Here is a 25,136-nt window from a genome sequence, read left to right on the forward strand (position 1 = left end):
GACATCCGGCTAGATATTAATATTTAAAATTTTATCTTCTCTCCTTGGTACTTGAAATACTTTATTATGCCTCACTTGACTTCTGAATCGCCTTTTATCTCACAAATTCTCCTATGATAAAATTATTATTATTTTATTGTTATTTTCTCACTTGCGAAATATTTTATCCTAAACTACTCCTTTCATCTTTTATCACTTTTAAACATTTTAATTGACCTCAATTTGCATTCGATCAACTTTATTTATCACTATATCAAAGTATGGGGTAGTTCACATAGTACATACTTTATCATTACCTAGGCTAGGCATGGTCCTTCTAGGTGTTACACATTATTCATAAACATTCTCTAGTCTACGCATAACATTTTTAGACACATGCATCATATATATATACATATACATAGAACATAACAATCATACTTTCACCAGAAACATACATGCACATCATAGTCATTATATTACTACTTCATGCATTTCCTCACTCACCTTGACAATTTAAATGCTCTCCCAACGGCAATTGTCTAATTTGTCTCACTAATGCATTGGCTTATACTCTCTGAATCACTAATTACTTGATTGGTAGGGTTTATACTCCCATTATAGCCTAACATTTAACAACATCACATTTCATTAACATTTGCACAATTATCCTTTACTTCATATGTGAATTCTAGCTTTCAGATTATTTTCAGCTTTTCAAATTAACTCAATTTCTAACTAGTCAACTCAACTAGCTTAAATTCTTTTAATTCTTCAGTCAAAAACTTAAATCTTACCTTAAGTGCTGGATTTATCCAACCTGAATCCTCAAATCTCTAGCAATTCAAAGGAAGACAACCAGCAAAACTGGAATAAAGCAAAATTCACTTGGGGCATTGGGTTTTAAAAGGGCAGATAATGAAGACAACTTTCTTTTTGTTTGCAATTAGGTGGACTGCAAATGGGAGGACTGCCAAATGCCTTACATTTTTTGTAGATTTGCATGCATGTATCGATACATTTCACTGATTTATCTCAAATTTATCAATATATGAGGCAATGTTTCGATAGAAATAAAACAAAATGCTCTTTGCCTAAAATCTATCGATACATTTTTCACAGAATGTCCCTTGGCTCGAATATATCAATATGTTTGAACAATGTATCAATAACAATTACATAGAGTGCTCCCCAATTCAAATATATCGATGCATTCTTGAATGTATCGATACATTTCCTCTAGAATGTCCATTTTTAACACTTCTAGCTTTCTAGCTCCAAGTTTAAAACTCTTACTTCATTTCCAACATACATAATCATCTTAATCAATCATGTTATACTCAATATCAATGCATATATTAGTCATGTAACTTCTAATTCTCAATCATACTCAATTTCACATAACTTATCATTCATATTTCAACCTAAGTATCATATTTAAGTGTCCAAGTGCCAAACATATGCACAATCCATTAAAGACCTTCAAACATGCCAATATTCATAGTTATTCACCCATAAGCATACTAACCACCATAAATTCATAATCATATTCATCAAGGTTGAAATTAACTCCTCATTGTGAAACCCCACCCTAATGTGAGATTTGCTAAGTTAGAAATCCTTAAATGAGCAAGTTAACTTGTGTTTTGGAAAACTTGGAATTTAGTTATTGTGAATGGAAAATTTCATGGTGTAATGTTTTGAAATGATTTTGTGTTTAGAATGTTCAAAAGTAAGTTTTGATCCTGGAAATATTATTGTTTCGATGTATTAGGATGATTTACAAAGTTTGGTGTTAAAAGGAGTTCAATTGGACATGTTTCTAAGGTTTATTTTTGCTTTCTAGACCCAATCTATCGATAAATGTTATTCGTCTATTGATAAATGTTCTTCATCTATCGATAGATCCAATCTAGAAAGGTTTTATCAAAACTGCCCTAAAGAACATTTATGGATAGATGAACAGATCTATCCATAGATAACCAGATCTATCGATAAATGGCAATCAGAAAGCTTTTGGAAAGGGTTTTAAAGCTCATCTATCAATAGATAGTCGTGATCTATCGATAGATGATGCCATTGTCACAAAAAAGCGGTAAAAGTGTATTTTCACTTCCCAAACTATAAATATGACACAATAACTAAGGGTTTCTCAACCCTCAACCATTTTGCCAAGGTAAACCCTTTTCTAAACCCTTTTCAACTTCTTTTTAGTCAAAAATCTTCATTTTCAATGATTTTGAACTTAGTTTTGAGATTGTTGATGGAAATGTCATTTTTATGCTTTAGAACCTTTAAAGTTCACATTTCTTGTGCTAGAAATTTATGATTTTTGCCCAAAATTTTCTATTAAGTATTAAAGCTAAGATTTTTGTGATTTCCTTCAACATTTGAGCTTATCTAAGATAAGTTTAGAAGATTTAAGGATTCCCTGCTTTGTCTAGAGAGAGAAAGTAGTTAGAGTCAAAAGCAAATAGATTTTGAAAGTAGCTAGATTAAGTATTTTGAGATTATTAGTCTAGAAATTGATTGTTATAAATATTGCATAATAGGAATGTTGAAAACACACTGGATTACATGGAATCAGAGTTGTAATCGAGCTTCCTATTAGGTGAGTGGATACACCACTTTCAAAACTATTTTGATATGTAAAGTGGAAGCATGATTTGAGGTTTATTAGTGAATATGATTTTTTGCAAATGTTAATGAATTGAAAATTTATTTGTGGATGAGGAAAATATTTAAAAATTCATTTTCAACCTACTGTGTATGTAAATATGATATTATGTATTAGTTTTCAACAAGAGGGGACAAGCACCTTATGTTTAAGTCCACTCGATTACTTCGGTCTTTGGACTAGTGTGTGTATGAGATATGATTTATGATTAATGCTTGAATGTATGAGGTGTACGCTAGATGTGTCGACGCATGAAATGTGTGATGGCTTGTATGATGGTTTTCATGTAAGATATTATGTTATATATATGATGTGTTTTTCATATACTACATGAGATGTTTAAGGAAACATGATGAATTCTATGAGATTATGTATGTAATGCATATTTTACATATGATATGATGAAAGAGTAGGTATAAGGAAATGTCATGAGATGTGTATATGAAAACTCTATGCTATAGAGTTATTTGGGCTTAATTTTGATAGTAATTTAGCTTAGTTCTTGTTGTAATGCATAAAAATTAGTATGTTGTAATGCATTATTTGAAATTAGTTAATTTAGGTGAGTCAATCAAATCTTAGTTAATTTTATGTTTAATTTGGTGTTAATGTGATTAAGATAGGTTGTTATTGATTTATTTGTGTTTTTGTAGGTGTTTGATGAAAAAAGAATTTTAGTGGAAGAAGAAGAGCAATTTCAAGGTGTAGACTTCTACTACACATGTTTTCTTATTTTGACCATAAATCTCTCTACAAAGCTTCAAATAAAGTGATTCTTAAACCATTGGAAAGATAAGAGAAAAAGCTACAACTTTCATGTTTTCCACTTCGCTCAGTTCAGCCTGAAATGTGGTCAAAAATCTTGTTGAATTTGATATATTCCAGTAGTCCCAAAACAATTATGATTTCTGCTAATTAATTGGTCGAGGCTATGGCCTATGTAGTCTGATGAGGAAATCCTGATTGGAATTGACTTCTTTCTACCCCCAACTTGGCCTAACTTTAAAGCCCTATAAAAACAACCTTTTAGAGGACTTTTAAGGAAATGAAGAATGAAACACAAGATTGACAACTGAGAGTCTAGCCACAAAGTCATTGAAGCTGAGAAGAATGTGAAGGATTCAAGAAGACTTGGAAGATCAAGATTATAATTCTTGAGTTTTATCTTTTTTATTTTTGTTTTATTTTCTTAATTTGTTTTTATTATTTAAACTTAATTTGATGATGATGTGTGACTTAATGTGAAACTAAGTTTTTAATCTAAGATTATGATTGAACTAAATATGTAGTCAGAATTATTTATCTCTCTTTTGCTTATGTTTGATTGATTTAAGTTGTTTATTTTATTATGTTCTTAATGCTTCTAATTGCTTGATCACTAATTAGATTAAATTAGAAACCTAGGTTAAACCTTTGTTGGCTCCATTAGTTTTTGATGATAATAAAATATTCCCATTCATTTATGTCTAACTATGCTACTTAAGTGTGGAGGATGGAAAATGTATGCTAACAATAAATTAATCACTAAAAAGGAAATATCAAAACTCAAAAATGAAGATGGACAATTCAGAAACAAAACCAACTTAATCGACTAAGAGATATTTTTAGCCGACTAAATGCTTATTGCCAGAAGCCGAGTTCAGAAACAGAACCGACTTAATAGACTAAGAGGAATCATTATTTGACTAAGAGCTTACTACCTGAAACTGGGATTAGAAGACAGAACCAACTTAATCGACTAAAAAGTATGTTAGTCGACTAAGAGCTCTCTGTCTAAAAATTTGAATTTCAAGCTAAAAGATAGATTAATGGCTAGAACCAACACCAAATTGTTTCCAATGGTCAGAATCTGTGAAGCACCCATCATAGATGTTTCTTCAAGTATTAAAACCCTTCCCAACGGCTGAGAACAAGATCCAAGGCTTTTAAGAACAAAAAGAGCTCAAAGATCAGTAAAAACTCTCTACATTCTTTCTGCACTTCCATCCTATCCTTGTAAAAGATTCAAGCACTTCACTTTGTACCACTTAGATCAAGTAAGTGATCATAGGTACACCTTTATTTCTCTTCTCCTTGTATACTTAAAGTGTGCGAGACACTCTAAGGGAATTTATTCAAGCTTGGATTGCTTGATTGGGTGTATAGGTTCTAACTTAGCCTAGAAAAGTTAGTTTGGGTTTTAGTTGATCTTGGGAAAAACCATTGTAAAAGGTTGTGGCTGAGCCTGCTAAAAGCCATTTTAAAGCTTGGTGGGAGCTTGGGAATTCCACCATTTTTAGTGATTTGATTTGGAAAATCCTTGGTTGAACAATCAAGGTAGCAGATGTAGGTCTTTGACCGAACCAATATAAATTGTTAAGTATTGTCTGCTCTATTTTTAATTTTCTTTTTCATTCATTCTTAAACCATTCCCTCATCTTGCATCGAATTAGCCATTATTGATCTTAAACTTACCCTCAATTCAGAGCCAATTTTAGTACGAGCCAAAAAGTGCTATTCAACCCCCCTCTAGCACATTTACTTGGGACCAACAAGTGATATTAGAGCCTATCCCTTCTTCTCAAGGCTTAACATCTTAACGGAGATCCTAATGGCTCTTCAAAAATCAGTAGCTGCTGAGGGACAATCAACAAACAGACCACCTCTGTTTGATGGCTCAAATTACCCCCTATTGGAGTAATAAAATGTAAATATATATAACGGCAATAGACTATGAAATGTGGGATGTCATTACTGATGGACCCTTCATTCCCTCAACCTTAAACGCAGTGACCAATGAGATGATTCCTACGCCAAAGTCTAAATGGACTGAAGTTGAACCAAAAGAGTCCAAACAAATTTTAAAGTAATCAATATACTGCATTGTGCTTTAACTCCCACTAAATTCAACAAAGTGTCAAGCTATACCACAACTAAATGACTGTGGGACAAACTTAGGATTATTCATTAAGGGATAAGTCAAGGAGTTCAAAATAGCTCTCTTAACCCACAGCTATGAGATGTTTAAGATGGAACCTGGTGACGATATCACCAGCATGCTAGATAGGTTCACAAACAGCACAAATAAACTTAGTCAACTAGGCAAACCAATTCTCGAACATGAAAATGTCAAAAGACTTCTTAGAAGCCTACCTAAAAATTGAAAGCCAAAGGTGACTGCCATTTGTGAAGTCAAGGACTTAAATGTCATAACCCTTGATGAAATTTATGGGTCTCTTCTCGCTCACGATTTGGAACTCAAGGAAGAGGAAGAAGAAGACAAGAGAAAAGCTAAAGAAAAGAAGAAAAGCATTGCTTTAAAAGCGAGCATCCTTGAAGAAGAATTGGATAGTTTATCTTGTGATGATGATAAGGAACTAGCTATGTGTGATACCCCGTACCCCTGTATAGTAGTCAACATAACCCTATCGATAAGATGAAGGGCTAATTGATGTGAATTTAAGTATCAAAGAGTAGTAGCAGGTGAAAGGAATATTCTAGAGTAAAATATTTCGCACGCGAGAAAATAATAATTAAATAATAATATTTTTATTAAGGATGAATTAGCGAGGTGAAAAGTGATTCGGAAGTGAATTGGGGCATAATAAGAAATTTTGGGTTCCAAGAAGATAAGTGGAAAATCTTGGAATAAAATAATATTTTATTAATAAAATAATATTAAAATATTAAAATTTTATTTGATGTCGAAATTAATCATGAAGGAGAAGTATATGGTCAATCTAAGTGGGGGAGAAGAAGAATGAAGAAATTTCAGAGAAAAACGACGTCAGTGGGGCCCGCGTGTTTTTAATAAATAAAGCTAACCTAGGTAAGTATATATTTAAATATTATGGTGATACCGCGTTGAAGTGCAAACTTTATATTTTGTTTGCACACATGTAAATGAAGAAAAATAGAAGGAAATTGGAATTAAAAGATTTTTGGGAGGACTAAATTAAAAAAGGGATAAACTTAGAGGGTAAAACGATAATTTTACCATGAGCTTGGTCAAAGCTTCCTTTGGAAGCTTTGACTCTTTTCTTCCTTATCCATGGCTAATCCTTATCTTCTCCAAAAGGCATTTTCTTCTCCATCTTCTTCCTCCCATGCCATTTTCATTTCTTCACCATAAAAATCATGTTTTTTCTTCTCCTTTCTCTTCTTTTCTTACTTCTCCATTCTCCTACCCCTTTATTCACCCAACCCACAACTCTCAACCCCATTTTTCATCCCAACTAAACCTTAGGAGAGAGAAAGGAAGAAAGAAGAAAGGAAAGAAAGAAAGAAAGGAAAAACAAAGAGAAAAGCTCAGAAGAGGCTTGACTTTGGAGGAGAAAAGAGAAAATCGAGAGGTTTTCTTCCCCACCCACACACCATCGTTGAGGTTAAAAAGATTTTGGTGGTTTGCCTTGTGGATTTCAAGGCAAGGAAGGTAGAAATTGATGTTTTGTTTGAAAGCATGTAGTTTGAACCAATTATGATGTGCGATTTTGTTTGTGGTAGCAAGGATCAATAAAGATCCAAGGAATCTGAGGCAAACATATGGAAGAATATTGGAATGCGCAGTGATTTGAGCTAGATTAAGTGGTGGGTAAGCGTTCTAACCTTTAAATCACAACTAGAAAGGAAAAATGACATATGTATTGATTGTTTGTGCTTGTGGCAACATGTAAAAGTAAATTGTGGTGCATGTGGACTTAAAAAATGCTTGATGGAAGTAAATTTATAGTTGCTGCTATATGCTAGGTTATTGGTGTGGAAATGATGGTTGAACTTGATAAATATCCTTAGAAAAGATTAATATATGTTCTAGAGTCATAAATAAGTTGTCGGTATTTATAATCTAAAGAATTACGCAAGCAAAGGATAAAGGCAGCTTTGGTAAAAAATGTGTCAAGATATAAGTTAATTGAATAAGGATTCATGATTGAATGAAAAAGAGAAGTAGAAAAAATATACACTAAAGATATCAAAGTTGGATTGTTGCTAGGAAGTGCAAAAGTAAAGTTAATGTACTGTGGTGGCGTACCAGAGGAAATAACGAGCGACTAGCAAGTAGAAATAGCTAGATACACCTCTGAACTAAGCACGATGTAGTATCCTGCTATCGTAAGGTGAGTGAACTTTGTCAGTTAAAATTCTACTATGCAAGTATACGTATCGAATATATAGTATATAAGCAAGCAGAGTATTGATCCCACAGAGAATTGATCTAAAATTTTACTAAGTACTAAAATTTGAACAATTTAATCTTATCCAAACAATCAATATCGAATAATTAAATTAACTAACTAAAAATACTTAACCAAAATTTAAACTAAGGAAAATAAAAAAAATAACTTGAGTAAATATCAAATCAAACAAGCCTAGGATTACAATATCCCTCACACTTCATCTAAATCTTACCTCTCTTCCTTAACTTATTTCAATGGGTTGAATTGCTAACCTAGAGTCCTAAATTATTTATAAGGGTCTCCCGACTCATCTTATAAAAATATCTATTTTAATCAAAACACTATATCCCTATGTGAATTGAAATTAATATAGATTGATTAAGTTCAAGCTCTAATCTGGCTACATATGGCCTATAGGTATATCCCTATCTTATACGTAAATCAATTAATATGATTGTCATGATCCAATTTTTGGGCCATGATCGGCGCAAGGGCCCAATAGACGTAGTCCATTAAGCCTAAGCAAGCATATTAATTTGACATGCTCATCATTCCATCATAAATTGCTAAGTCATATTTCATAACTTAGAATCAAAGTAATATTAAACAATGCCAACTCATACAGGCATACCAATCAAGTGTACATTGCCTACAACATGTATCTTAATAATTTACATCAAGTTTGTCTATACATAACAAAATAATACTCGACTTCCAACGGAAGGACTCGAACGAATGTACAACTACTGAATGTCGAGACACCTACCAAAAGATGGATACAAGTCTACAATGACACCTCGTCCTAATTACCGGCTACCTCGTGATCTGAAAACATGAAGTTGAAAACGGTGAGTATAAACCCAGTGAGTGAACAAGGAAGGGAACAAGCAACAATATGGGAGAATTTAAAATCATGATGCACTTGTTTCAAAACAATGCAATTTAGTTCCATTCATATTAAAAACCCCTCATCAAGCCCTTAAATGATTGATCATTTGAAAATCATGAATCCATACACAACGAACCATTTGAAGAATGAAAGCTTCAATGATATGTATGTAAGTCAAATACGACAATGAATCTTCGTTGCAGCGACGTTGGGATTTGGTTATTAGCCGAATGAGGGTTTCTTAACTGGCCGAGGGTTTCTTACTAAACCTCCTCATTTTAAACTTAACTCATTTATTTAATGTTGGAAGTCCATGCTTCGATATGGTAGCAAAGAAGTGAAAGACATGGCAGCAATTGGACAAGATAGGAGACCAAAACAGAAAGTTTTTCGCTGCAGCGAGATTCATCTCGCTGCAGCGAAATTGTGACCCAAAAACAGAAGGTTTCTTGCTGCAGCGAATTCTTTCTCGCTGTAGCAAAATTTTGCTAATGAAACAGAGAGTTCTCGCTGCAGTGAGATTCTTTTTCATTGCAGCGAGAAGCTACAGTTACTATCTCGCCACAACAAGATTCATTCTTGCTACAGCAAGATTCATTCTCACTGCAGCGAGAACCAGTTTTGGTGAAGGTTCTCAAACCTGAGAGTTTCTTGCTACAACGAGAATGATTCTTATTGCAGCGAAATACAGGACACCATTGAAAAATTTCCCTTTTCTTCCAAAGAAAAACCACCATGCCGAAATGTCCAAACCAACATGAAACACATGACAATTTTCCAAAGTTTAACATGTCAAGTTTCACATGCATTACAACCATATACCATTACTCATAAATTTCCTATAACACACATATTTACATATGTATATATGTAGACGTATACCCATCATTATCATGCACATCATCCCATCATCATCATACACACCATCACATCATCATCATCATCAACTTATGCGCACTCCCTACTCACATATAACCGAGTCATCCTCGGCTTATGAGCACTGCCTACTCGTACATAGCCGAGTCAATATAATTACAGAACACTACATTCAAACATATATGTATATCAGCATAATGCAGCCGCATAGAAATCCATAATAACCACATGTCATAACATAAACCATTTCTCAAGAGCTTGTTCCCAAGGTATTCATTTTTGAGAAAAATTGTATAAAATCATTTAAACACTTTGTACAAAACAGTCACATTCCCAAAATGATTTTGATAGGCAGTCCATTCACTGATTGATTGTAGAGCCTTCAAATGACACCAATTTCCCCTAATTATCTAAATGAGATGATGGGGCTTCATTAGAACCTAGGATCACATTAGCATAAGGAATAGGTCAATTTACATACTATGAACCCTAAAAGCTATCTCTTAGCTAGTTTTCAATTGCCACATTAAATGGCTATCTCTGTTCACTATCTTAATCACTAAAAAAGTAATGAACATACTCAACAATAAAACAGCTCATAATCCCAATTACTAGCCATTTTCTACAGCTTAAAATCGAGCTTAGTTCATCATTCAGCCTTGGGTTTCTTTGTAGTTGAATTCCCTTCTAATAGCTTCCAAATAAGTGGGGTAATTCTCTTTTTCTCTCTCTAAAATGCCAAGCTAGTGAGAGAAAGTATGGAAATAAACTTTACCAAGGGTTTTGAAGTGAGAGAGTGAAAGAATACTAGGGTTCTAGTCAAAAGGGCTCAAAAGTATGAAAACTAGAGCTAGAGAGAGAAAATTTTACAAGCTACATATCAAGCTTCCATGGAGGTTTTGAAGAAACGTGAGAGATAAGAAGAAAAAGAAGACAAGCTGCTAGAAAATGGGAGAAGAAGTTGCTAGAAAAAAGTATTTACAAGCCAAACTTATCCATTTCCTTAAAATTATGAAAATGCCCTTGACTAGTTAGCTTGTTCTCATGCAACCCTTTATGCAATCTTTTTACTCCTTTGACACCAAGACAAGATCCATAATGGTCTAGACATGCTCGAGTTCATGAAAACTTAAAATTTTAACCCGAGGTGAAAAATGACCATTTTGCCCTTACCGTGAAAATTATTGTCATTTCTAGTTTTTTCGTGTTTTCATCATTACACGTCATTTATGCAGTCTTATGCCTATTTAGACCTTAAAATATCATAAAACTTTCTTTTGGGAGCTTATTAGAGAAAATAACGAAACTACCCTTGGCTCGTATTATTACATCTATGCTTAGTTACAAGCCTATAGAGGTTGGGGTCTCACAATGATCATATGCTATTCCAATTTTAGTCTACTCTAAACTCCCTTTCCCAAGTTTGTTTAGGTTTTTAAATCAATTTAATTGGTGGCTAGGCAATTAAAAGCATTAACAACAAATTGGAATAAACAATTCAATTCCCATTAAAGATAAGCAAGAAAAAGATTAAAAATTTAGATTACATGTGAGTTCAATTGCAATCCTAGAAAAATAGTTTAGTGCATAATATCTAATAAAAACTTCATCCAAAGAAAATTAGTCGTTATTCCAAGTAAAAGAAAATAAGAAAAACACAAAAGTAGAGAGAGAAAACTAATAGTTGAAGCTTTGTGATCTTGATTCTTCCTCCAATTCTCTTACTTTCTTGCTTGTTTTTGGCTCTTTTTCTCTAGAGAAATTGCTTGCTGCCTCCCCTCAGAAACCTCTGAAAAAGGCCCTTTAAATAGCCTTCAAAAGCCCTAGCATCCAAATCCTTATAAGCTTGTTATTTTGGGAAAATACAGTGAGCGCCACAGTTCTCATTTTTTAGAGCCGCGGCTTTGAAAGGTTCTGTCCAATTTTGTTCTTCTAGTGCAATACTTTCAATTTGACAAAGATTTTGACCACTTTTCAATCAGAATTGGCCAAAGTGATAAACATCAAAGTTGTATCCCTGTCTCTCAGCTTTCTAATGGTTTAAAAATAATGTTATTTTGACCTCTGTAGTAGGAGATAGACTTAAAAAACCGAAACATATGCAAACAGTGCAATAGTCCATTATGCACCTTTCTTCACCAATCGAAACTATTTTTTATCCGACTCCTACAAAAACATAAAAATAAATATAAATAACATAAAACTAACATTATTAACTTAAAATAAACATTTAAACATAAATTAAACTAAACTAATAAAATAAATAAAAACACCTAAATTCGATCCTATATCTAGCCTAACTTAGACTAATTAAGTATTTAATCTCCCATTTAATATATGTATTTGATGCACCTCATCAAATACCCCCAAACTTGAATCTTTGCTTGTCCCCAGGCAAAAGGGAAGAACTAAAAATGAAACAACTAGCTAGGATGCAAATCACCAAAGCATGAATTCCCCAATTTTTTTTTCTCAAAAATTATCGCACAATTTTAACTCAAGGTAAAACATAGATAATCATCAAATTCATGCTCAATTCAATTGCAAGTTCATTCTCAAATGGATTTCACAATATTTATGTGTGTTTGAATGATCTTTTTACAAAGAATATCATACAATCAAGATAAGATTATGCTAATGCAAAATTTAGCTAAGTGTTAGAATTCCATAGGTTTGCTTTTCATTTCTCTCTCCACTAATATAGACTAACACTTATTTAAAGATCAGTAGGTCTTTATTAATCTCATAATGTAAGGTCTAGGTATTATCAAGGATATAATGTGACTCAATATCACCCTAAGCATGCAATTATTTTAGAACCTATAGAGCTTTATTTTCCTTTACCAAGTACACCATTTTCATCAATTTTTTTTTCTTTTTATTCAACACTACTTCTTTTTCTCTCCTTTTTTTTTGTTATCACAATTCTACACCCCTAAACTTATTTCTTTTTTTATTGTAGGTAGTGGGGTGAATTCTAATAATTTTTGAAATTTTTTTTTAGCAACTCCACCTTTCCACTTTTTCAACATTTAGCTCAATCTATATTTCCTAAAACAATATACATGCTTAGGAGTGAGGGTTGCAAAATTAGAATTTTGTAAAATTGGAATTTTGTTTTAAGGCTAAGGTTATTATCATGTGGTTAAACAAAGAAAGGAGAAATTAGGCTCAAAGGGGTATACTAGGGATAAAAGTTTAACAAGGTTAGCTTGAAAGGATCAAACGATCCAAAGATGGCCTAAATCATGTCCCATCCTAAGTGTTATCTAGAATTTCGCAATGAGAGAGAATCAAACAAATTCTAGAATCCTTGACTTCACTATACTTTTTATCAACATAAAGTTTCTCTAAATCACATGATAATTCTAAGTAATAGATTTAATGTACAAATTATTAGAAATCGCATTCTATAATGAAAGTAACAAAAGAATATCACAATCACTCAATTCATGTCTACATCAAACCAAGAATCAAAATAGCAAGATAATCAAAATATCATCCTAAGTTTGGTAATATCATGGCATAGGTAATTTTCATCTCAAGCATTCTTAAAATAAATCCTAAAAACAAAAAAATTACAAAAAAATACTAACCTAAAAACATCACAAAAACTAATAACAATAAAACCCTCCCTTAAACTTAAATTGCACATTGTCCTCAATGTGAAAAGCTAAAAAAAAAAAATAAGGAAATTAAACTCCTTTATCAATGGTGGCAGTGCCTTGAAAGCTCTAATTTTCTTTCTCCTTATCTTCATGCTTTCCAAATCTACATACACAACAAAACAAGCTAAAGAGAGGTTATAACTACTTATTTACATAAAAAAACAAAAAGTAACTAAAATAACAACTAAATTTAAAAAGATATATCTTGGGTTGCCTTCCAAGAAGCTCTTTTTTATAGTCATTAGCTTGACTTTCGTTGAGGTCTTCATTCACCCTTTAAGGAGGTTTGAGTTTGCATGGAAAAAGTTTGAGGTGTGAAAGTAGTCTCCTCCTAAGATGAGGTTGTAGTGGCTTTAACTCAAGATTTGGTGCTTGCTCAACCCAAGGTGGTGGAATAGGCTGACTTTTACCCAACTTCTCAAATTGAGTTCTCCTTGGGTAATGCACTTTTGGTGTAGCCTTTAAAACATATGCAACATTTGTAAGTTCTTCATTTTGGTCCTTGGTTGTTGCATCTTGAACCAAACAAGCTTCAAGGAGTTTTTTTGGATTTTCCATATCAACAGCCTCTTAAGGTGACTTATCAACTGTACCTATAAAAGGAATGGGAGGCACATATGGCTTGACTTGTGGTAGTGTAAATGCTTCCTTCTCTTGCTTAATTTTTTCATCTTGAACTTGATTGCTAGAAGCATTTCCTTGATCAACTTTATCTTCATCATTTACCACATTCTTTCCATTTACATCATCACGATGCTTACCATATTCTTCTCTTCTAGGATTAGGGTCAATGTCATTTGGTAAAATTTCTTGAGGCCTATTGTTGATGTAATTAACAGGTTGGCCCAATTGAGTCTCAAGATTTCGGATTGATTCTCCTTGACTTTGAATGATGGCATCATTCTGTGTCATGAATTGCATGAGAACATCTTCTAAGGTAGGCTTCTCTTTAGGGATAAGAACTCTAACTTGTGACTGAAAACCATTATGGAAAATAGGTTGTGATGAATATGTAAGACCTTGATCATTTCTCCAAGAAAAGCTTTGGTGATTCCACCTTGAGTTGTAACTGTTGGAATATGAATTGTTTTGCTACCCATTGAAGTTTCCATTAAATTGCATTGATTCATAATAAGTTGGATAACAATCACTTGAATGCCTATCCCCACAAAGCTCGCATGCCACAGAAGGACTTTGAAAAACATTAACACTCCAAGTGTCAATTTTTTTAGACAAAGCATCTATTTCAGCTGCCAAAGCCCTGATAGCCAATTCATAATCACTAGCAACCCTCCTAGGCACAAATTGTTCAGATGTCCATTGATAGTTACAATAATTCATCACCTCAACCAAAAGTACTTGAAAATAAAATAAAAAAATTGAATTAAGACTAAATTTGCTTGGTATTAGTATTAGTAAAAATTTTAGAAACAATTCCCTCGCAACGGCACCAAAAAACTTGTTAGTTAAAATTCTACTACGCAAGTATACATATCGAATATATAGTATATAAGCAAGCAGAGTATCGATCCCACAGAAAATTGATCTAAAATTTTACTAAGTACTAAAATTTGAACAATTTAATCTTATCCAAACAATCAATATCGAATAATTAAATTAACTAACTAAAAATACTTAACCAAAATTTAAACTAAGGAAAATCAAAATAATAACTTGAGTAAATATCAAATCAAACAAGCTCAGAATTATAATATCCCTAACACTTCATCTAAATCTTACCTCTCTTCCTTAACTTATTTCAATGGGTTGAATTTCTAACCTAGAGTCCTAAATTATTTATAAACGTCTCCCGACTCATCTTATAAAAATAACTATTTTAATCAAAACACTATATCTTTATGTGAATTGAAATTAAAATAGATTTATTAAGTTCAAGCTCTAATCTAGCTACATATGGCCTATAGGTATATCCCTAAACTATGCGTAAATCAATTGATATGATCATATGCTATCCCAATTTTAGTCTACTCTAAACTCCCTTTTCCAAGTTTATTTAGGTTCCTAAATCAATTTAATTGGTGGCCAAGTAATTAAAAGCATTAAGAACAAATTGGAATAAACAATTCAAATCTCATTAAAGATAAGCAAGAAAGAGATTAAAAATTTAGATTACATGTGGGTTCAATTTCAATTCTACAAAAATAGTTTAGTTCATAATATCTAATAAAAACTTCATCCAGAGAAAATTAACCCTTAATCCAAGTCAAAGAAAATAAGAAAAACACAAAAGTAGAGAGAAAACTAATAGTTGAAGCTTTTTGATCTTGATTCTTCCTCCAATTCTCTTGCTTTCTTGCTTTGTTTTTGGCTCTTTTTTTCCAGAGAAATTGCTTGATACCTTCCTTCAGAAACCTTTGAAAAAGGCCCCTTAAATAGCCTTCAAAAGACCTAGCATCCAAATCCCCGTAAGCTTGTTATTTTTGAAAAAATACAGTGAGCGCCACGGCTCTCATTTTCCAGAGCCATGCTTTCACTTTGACAAAGATTTTGACCACTTTCGATTAGAACTGACCAAAGTATTAAACACCAAAGTTGTAGCCCTGCCTCTTAACTTTCTAATGCTTAAAAAATCATGTCATTTGGACTTCTGTATTAGAAGATATACTTGAAGAACCAAAACATATGCAAACAAAGCAACAATCCATTATGCACCTTTCTTCATCAATCGAAACTAGTTTTTATCCGACTCCTACAAAAACATAAAAATAAATATAAATAACATAAAACTAACATTATTAACTTAAAATAAACATTTAAACATAAATTAAATTAAACTAATAAAATAAATAATAACACCTAAATCCAATCTTATATTTAGCCTAACTTAGACTAATTAAGTATTTAATCTCCCGTTAAATATATGTATTTGATGCACTCATCAAACTTGCATTTAAAAATGTTTGAACAGATGCATATGTGTTGAATGAAATGCTAGAATATCCTTGGTTAACGCTTTTCAAATTTGTGCATGGGAACAAGCTTTTCACAAGTGATACTTCTACGTTTTTAAACGAATAATGTGATGAATTATATATTTGAAATATTATGTTGAATTGCCAATTGAATTGTGGCATGTGATGTATTGTTATGCAAAGATTATTGTTACATGTTGTTATGTGTGCCATGCATTGAAATGTAATGTTGAATGATAGTTATAGCTATGCGTGTGTGGTGTGGGAGTGCACATGACGGTGCCGGTAGTGTGTAGTGTGGGAGAGCACACATCGATGATATATGCCATGTGTGGTGTGGGAGAGCATATGATGATGATATATGTTATGTGCGGTGTGGGAGAGCACATGATGATGATATATGCCATGTGCAATGTGGGAGTGCACATGAGGATATTAGCTATGTGCGGTGTGGGAGTGCACATGAGCTGAGTTGAGGTTGGAGAGTGCATGTGCAGAGCCGTGGTGACTAGTGTGGGGATGACCTTGGTGTATGTTTGAATTATCTATATATTTACATATACATAATGTATACGTGAATTTTTACACGCATGTGCACCTGTTCTGTAGAGTAGAGATTTTTGGAAAATGTAATGTGATTGAATTGTATATTGAAAGTTGATATTCTTAAATGTTTGCAAAATGAGTTGAAAAACATCATGGCATCGAGTTTTGTTTATGATATACAAATTGCATGGTTTCAATACAAGTGCATCGTGTTTCTTAAAAAAAATCTTCTGTATCGTTTGCTTGTTCCCTTCCTATGTTCACTCACTAGGTTCATACTCACCTTTTTCAACTTCATGTTTTAGTTTTCAGGATCAAAAGTAGTTGGATCCTAGGTCAAGGTGCTCCCTCCTATTCATCTTTCATTAGGTTCACATGACTCTCAATGATAGCACCTATGCCCAGAGTCACTTTGCTGGTTGTCAAGGGTCTGTTGTGTGTTTATAAGTGATGGCTTAATGTAAAATTGTGAGATTTGTTGTGAACTTTGTATGTACTTGGTTTTCACGATTTAAATTTTGAAGAGATGGTTATTAGAAATTACGAGTTTTAGATCTTAAAGAAAAAGAAGTGATAGATGGATTAATGACTGGTTTACATAAAGAGGCTTGCTTGGGCCTGTTAGGCCCATTCACCGACCATGTCCTGGGTTTTGGGCTGTGACACTATGGTTGCAAGAAGGTTCAGAAAGCTTATGAGCCAAAGAGACCGGAGATTGGCTAAGAAAGGGTATACAAGAGATCAAGGCTTTTCATGGAGAACCAAAAATAAAAATGAGTCCAACAAGAAGGAAGAGCTTATATGCTTTGAATGCAAGATGCCATGACACTTTAGGTTAGAATGCCCCTTGCTAAAAGAAGAAAGGCCAAAGAAAAACAACAAATTGAACAAGGCAATAGTGGCTGCAACTTGGTCAGATAGTGATACTACAAGTTCTGATGCTGAAGAAGAAAAAGTTGAAGAGAGAGCAAATTTATGTCTGATGGCAAGGGATGATGAATCCGAATATCGTCAAGTCCTTGTGATATCTCTATTGGTGAACTTCAAGAAGAATATGAATGTCTTTATGATGATTTTAAAAAACTTGCTTCAAAATACAAGATTTTAAGGAAAAAGGCAGCATCTCTTGAGATAGATTTAGAAAAGATTAGACATGACTTTAATTCTATTTTTGAACAAAGAAACATTCTTCAAACAGAACTAGAACATTCAAAAACAGATTATGAAATTCTAAAATTGGAATTGGAAAATAGAACTGAAGCTTTACAAAAAGCAATTGAAAAAAATGTTACTTTCAAGAATATGAGAAAAGAACCTTTAAGAAGAAATACATACTTCAAGAAAAATTCTGATAAGGTATCATCTAGATGTTATATTTGTAATAGAATTAGTCATTTATCCTATGACTGCTATAAAAAAGGAAGCATGCAGCAAACAAGAAAGATTTGGGTTCCAAAAGGATTCTATATTGCAGCTAACCTTCAAGGACCCATCAAGGTATGGGTACCTATTAAGAAATACTGAAAATTTGTTTTGCAGGTTAAGCCAAACCTAAAAGACACATGTTCAAGAGCTCAACTGAAGGATAAGCAGCCTTGGTATATAGATAGTGGCTGCTTAAGGCACATGACTAGCAAAGAAATGTTGTTTGCTAAACCTAACAAGAAAAAGGGAGGTACCGTATCCTTTGGTGATGATTCAAAAGGTAGAATTCATGGCATAGGAACGATCGGTAAGAACTCTCAAACTCAAATTAGTCATGTGTTTCTGGTTAAAGGATTGAAACACAATTTATTAAGTATAAGCCAATTATGTGATAAAGGTTTTGAGGTATGCTTCGACTCAAATAAGTGTGAAGTGATAGACATAAGTACTAACAAAGTTTCATTCATAGGAAAAAGAATTAAGAATATGTATGTTATATTTCTTGAAGACCTTGAGATTAATTGTGAAACATGTCTTGTGGCAAATGTTGAAAATGATGGCCAGTTATGGCTTAAGAGACTTAGACATGTAAGCATGCATATCATCTCAAAATTGATAAGAAAAAAATCTAGTTATAGGATTGCCTAAGCTTAAATTTGAGAATGATCAAATTTGTGATGCATGCTAACTAGGTAAACAAATTAGAACATCTTTTAAAACCAAGAAGATTGTCTCTATCTCTAGACCTCTTGAATTGCTGCACATTGATTTATTTGGACCAATTAGCACAACTATCCTAAGAGGCAAATCATATGGCTTTGTATAGTTGATGACTACTTTAGGTATACTTGGGTCTACTTTCTTGCTCATAAGAATGATCCTCTACCTGCTTTTATCAATCATTGTAGAAAGGTTGAAAATGAAAAAGGACTTGTCATAGTTGGCATTAGAAGTGATCATGGAGGTGAATTTGAGGGAGATGAGTTTGAAAACTTTTGTAATGAAAAGGGATTGGATCATAATTTCTTAACACTTAGAACACCTCAATAAAATGGGGTTGTAGAAAGAAAAAATAGAACCTTGAAAGAAATGGCCCGAACCATGCTTTGTGAAAACAATCTACCAAAGTACTTTAAGGCAAAAGCTATCAACACAACAGCTTACATCCTTAATAGAGTCTCAATAAGGGCCATGATATCAAAAACCCGATATGAACTATAGAAAGGTAGAAAACCAAACATCTTTCACCGTAGAAGCTTTGGTTGCAAATGCTTTGTGTTGAACAATGGAAAACATCCGTTAGGAAAGTTTGATGCTAAGAGTGATGAGGCTATATTTCTAGGATATGCATTGAACTCAAAAGCTTATAGAGTCTTTAACAAAAGATCTTTAGCCGTTGAGGAGTCTATCCATGTAGTTTTTGATGAATCCAATGCCTTGCAAAAGGAAATTCCTGTTGATGAAGATGATACGGATGACCTTGAAAGACAAATGGAAGAAATGAGCCTTGATGACAAGAAAAATAGTGAAGAAAATTCCCTAAGGAGAGATACAAAACCTCCACCCTTAGAAACCTTGCAAAGGACTGAAAATCAACACAATGATCTTTCAAAGAGTTGGAGGTATATCAAGGATCATCCATAAGAGAAAATCATAAGTGATATTTCTCAAAGAGTCAAAACGAGGAGAGGAATGAGAGAAACATGTGAATTCACAACTTTCATCTCACAAATTGAGCCTAAAAGCTTTGAAAAGGCAGAAAAAGAAAAAAGCTAGATTTTGGCCATGCAAGAAAAGCTTGATCAATTTAAGAGAAATCAAGTATGGACACTGGTTTCTAGGCCATTAAATCATCCCATTGTAGGCACAAAATGGGTGTTTAGAAATAAGGTAGATGAGCAAGGAAATATTATTAGGAATAAAGCTAGGCTAGTGGCTCAAGGGTATAATCAAGAGGAAGGCATTGACTATGATGAAACATTTACTCCTATTGGTAGGATAGAAGCCATTAGATTATTGCTTGCATTTGCATGTTCGATGAACTTCAAATTATTCCAAATGGATGTAAAAAGTGCATTTTTAAATGGCTTCATTCAAGAAGAAGTCTGTGTTGAACAACCCCCCAGATTTGAGGACTTTGAAAAACAAGATTATGTGTTCAAACTTCATAAGGACTTGTATGGACTAAAACAAGCTCCAAGAGCTTGATATGAAAGACTCATTAGGTTTTTAGTTGAGAAAGGATATAGTAAAGGAAGCATTGACACAATATTATTTATTAAGAAATGCATGAATGATTTAATTATTGTTCAAATTTATGTGGATGATATTGTGTTTGGTGCTACTAATGAGGACTTGTGCAAAAACTTTGCTAAGGAAATGCAGGGTGAATTTGAAATGAGCATGATGGGTGAATTGAAATTCTTTCTTGGCCTCCAAATCAAGCAATGCAAGGATGGTATCTTTTTAAACCAAGAAAGATACATTCAAGACATGCTAAAAAAGTTTGATATGCTGAAGCTAAAGTCAATAGGCACTCCAATGAGTCTGTCAAGCCCAGTCCTAAATTATCTACCATGTTACACATGAGACTGATAGAGTGATTGTATATTTAAACAGCTCCGGAAGAATATTTAAAAGTCAGTATTGTGCTTAGAAGTACAAATAAGTCCATTTATACCTCAAACTAATTAAAATAGGGATTTTAAGATGAAATTAAGAGTTTCACAATCCAAGAATGATTTAAAATGGTGATTTAGAGTTTGAGGATCAATTTGGAGTCAAACCGAAATTTTCACTATTTAGGGGTAAAATGGTCATTTGCCACCTAGGGACAAAATGGGAATTTTAGAAAAAAAATTTTTGGCCCCATTTGACTTATTGGAGTATGATTTGAGGTTTAGAAGTGAAAAATTTTAATTTCGGTATAATTTTGAGTATAGGGGCGAAATGGTAATTTTACCACCTCTGGGCCAAAATGGTAAATTTTCACCCCTAACACTTGTCAAGACCAAGGGATTTTATTCATCATGGAAATAGATAAACATGAGAAATGTGTGGTGGAGAATTAAAGAATTAAAAGTCAAATATTTAAAATTTGAACCAATAAGGAAATGCCATGTGTCATGCTTTTATTATTTTATTGTTTCTTTATACAAAAAGCATAGAAATCAGTCCATTTCTTTCATATGGTTGGCCAAACCAAGAGCAAAGAAGAACAAAGGGAGAAAAGAAAAATAAAAACCCTAGGTGGAGAAATTCAAGGGAAAATTGGTGGAAATTCAAGGAAACAAGTGACAAAAGGTAAAATTTCTTGATTTTGACTTGTGATCTACCTTTCCCATGCATTTCTCCTTATTTTCCATGGTTAAATTACATGTTTTCATGATGAATTCATGGCTGGTTGGAATGGGTATGGAGAGAGAATGATGTTAGATTGATTTGATTCTAAGTTATGTTAGTGTTTTTAGTTAGTTAAGCATGTTTAGAAACAAAACAACAAGAAAAGAATCCATTTTCCCCATGAACCTTCAATGGCCGAACCCTATGTGAAGTATAGAAGTAATGAATTGATTTTGTGATCAAGTGAATTGGTTGAAAAATTGATGAAATGATGATTTATGGTGAGAAAATGGAATGGGAAAATTTTTAGTGATAGTGCAACACAATGGCCGAAATTTTCAAGAAGAATTGTTAGGGTTGTTAGGCTGAATTTTAGATTATTGGAATTGTATTTAGTGAATTGAAATATTAGAAATGAAATGGAGCAATTTGGAGCCAAATCGAACACAATTGTCATTTAATCGGGTAATAGGCCGAATTAGGTCAACACTGCATTTAAGTGGTAGTCGGATAAGTTGCATATCATATCATGCATATACACCGAGCCTTAATTGATTTTATAATGGTTAAGCATTGATGTGGTGAATTATGTATTGTACATTGTGGATAGGTGGTGAGTAAATTACACTGGTAAAAGTATAGAGATTGTACTTGGAGACTGGGATTAGGAGTACATCGACTCCTAGAACTGTGAGTAAACTTATTATCATCTTAATTATCTAAAGTAGTTTTATACAATTGTGTGATTTTATGGAAAATGGGTTTAAATGGTAAATTGCTATGTTTTAGGAGAAATTGTGATTTTATAAATTTTCTGAAAAATTGAATATTGGTTTTGAAAATAGAGTAATTAGAGTCTGCTTGCTTGTGTTGTAAATTTATGGTTTTAAATTGAATAGCTTATGACAATATATAAGCATGAATGGCTAAACTGATTTTTGGTGTTAGAATTATTTGTACTATGTATTCAGCCTTGAAACGCTAGATTGCGATAAATTGCCATGTCATGCAGAAAAAGATTTTATAAACCAGGTGGTCGATAAAATAATCCATAGTCACTGCAGTGGTGGGGGTTTCCGTGGACTGCCTATGAGAGGGGCATGGTAACCCAATTATATATTTACCTCCGAGGGGAGATGTTGGATGAAGTATCTCCTGAGGTAAAGATTTGAGTGCACTTCACATGGACCACCGCGTGAGAGTGAGACTCAGCCAACGCCAAGGCATGGCTAAAATTTCGGATGTAAAGACATTTAGCAGCCTTAGCGGACTCGGTTGGGATAACCCTCGATCAAGGTATCCCTGAAAACTGAGTATGAGAATGATTTTTGGCAGGAGCCAAGCTTTTCAGGAAATCATAAGCCTATTTGTTTATTTGGTTGAAATGAGTTTAAAGGTAATGAAATTACAGTATGATGACTTATTTTAATTCGTCTCCATTTACTCGCCTTTAGATAGTTTAGATGGTGTCTGTTTACTCACTGGGATTTCATAATCTCACCACCCTCATTTCCTCACATTTCAGGCTTGGGGAATTCCATAGTTAGCTGACTTTGACAAGGACCTTCATTTGGATTTGAATCGGCAAAAGCTGTAGGTTTTTAGCTTCCAATGCATTTTGGTTAGATGTGGGCTCACGTGTCGCTGTAAAAGTAATTTTATGCTTTGGCTATTTGCTTTATAGTATATATGAATATAATTAACTTTTACGCTATAAAAATTATTTACCGATAGCTTTATAAAAATTATTTTACAAGAAAATAGTTTATTTTATTGAATTTTTTATTATATTCAAATGGTCAAATTTTCACTTTAAATGAACGTTTTAGATACTTAATTTGTTTTTAAATCACTAAATATATATTTTTTGCTTACCTGCTACATTTTTAGCAAGTTTTGAGATTGTCGACGAAAAATGACGAAAATGCCCCTGTGAGCCAGAAAACAATATGTTATGTTCTGATTTGGAAATGACTCGTAATCCTTCGAATTATGATATTTGATAACTATTGGTCATCGGGGAAGTGCAAAAGCTGATACGACAGCCTTGCGAGGTTTCGATCGGCATTCGGGGTGAAGAATGTCTGTTGAGGCTTCGCGGCGGTTGTCACGCGCTCGATGGGAGTTTCGGGTCATGACAGAGTCCCTCTATCAAGTTTGATAAAGATGAAAAAGGGAAGAACTTTGATCAAAAGCTTTATAGAGGTATGATTGGATCCCTAGTATACTTAACTGCTAGTAGGCCTGATATTCAATTTAGTGTATGTTTATGTGCACGGTTTCAATCATAACCTAAAGAGTGACAGTTGAGTGCTGTAAAAAGAATCTTTAGGTACCTTACAGGTACACAAAATTTAGGATTATGGTATCCTAAAGGAACATCTTTCAATCTTATTGGATATTCAGATGCAGACTTTGCTAGAAGCAAAATAGATAGAAACAACACTAGTGGAACATGTAAGTTTCTAAGAGATATGCTTATGTCCTGATCGAGTAAAAAACAAAACTCAGTTGCACTATCCACAGCTGAAGCTGAATATATTTCTTTAGGTAGTTGTTGTGCTTAGATTTTGCGGATTAAACAACAATTAAAAGACTTTGGAATAATCTTGCATAATGTACCAATATTTTGTGATAACACAAGTGCCATCAACATCTCAAAGAATCCTGTCCAGCACTCTAGGACAAAACATATTGAAATTAGGCATCACTTTATTAGAGACCATGTGATGAAAGGAGACATTAAGATTGAATTCATTAACACATTACAACAATTAGCTTATATATTCACCAAGCCCCTAAATAAGGAAAGATTTTGTGAAATTTGGAGAAATTTAGGGATGGTTAATGTGCAAGAGCTGTAAGAAATTTTATGAGCTTTCTATTCACAAAACAGTAGGCACTTAGTTGATTAAGAGAATCGCTTAATCAACTAAGAGTATTTTGTCCCTTTAAATAATAAGACTCAGTCAAAAAGAGATAAGACTTAGTTTGTTAGGGAACTAAAATAAAATGAACAAAATAATAAAAAGAAATAGAGATAGGCTACAGGGTGAAGAAAAAAAAAAGAGAAACCGCTCAATTGGAAATTAAAATGAGAGGCAAATTTTTGAATTTTTTTTAAAAAAAGGGTGCCAACCATATTTAAAGAGGGGGAGACTGATGGTTTTTGAGAAAATTTAATCTCTCTTAACTCATTCTTTCTTCATTTTCTCTCATCTGAAATTGACCCTCTTAAAACTAAAATTCCTCCTTCCCAAACTTACGAAACCTTAAGCTAGAAATTGTTGAAAACCAAATGGCAAAATCCTTTCTGCCTAAAGACATGCTGGAAAAAAAGAAGGGTAAAAGGCCAATGGAAGAGAGTCCACCAGTAGAAATTCAAAAAAGAAGAAAAAAGTTGAGTTCATTTCTACAGTTGTGAAAACTAGAAAAAAACAAACAGAAAAGGAACAAAAAGCAGAGAAAAAGAAAGAAAAAGGAAAACTCTCCAAGAAAGGTAATCTTCCGTCCTTAAAGTTTAGAAACAAAGTTCATGAGGATAGGTTCAAAAAGATAGAGAATGTTTTTATTACATGTGGTAAATTTATCGATTGGGAAAGCTTTGATGAGGCCCTTGAAATTCAAGTAGGTTTATCAGATTATTTT

This window comes from Theobroma cacao, chromosome 5 (genome assembly GCF_000208745.1).
Source record: "Theobroma cacao cultivar B97-61/B2 chromosome 5, Criollo_cocoa_genome_V2, whole genome shotgun sequence".
NCBI lineage: Eukaryota > Viridiplantae > Streptophyta > Magnoliopsida > Malvales > Malvaceae > Theobroma > Theobroma cacao.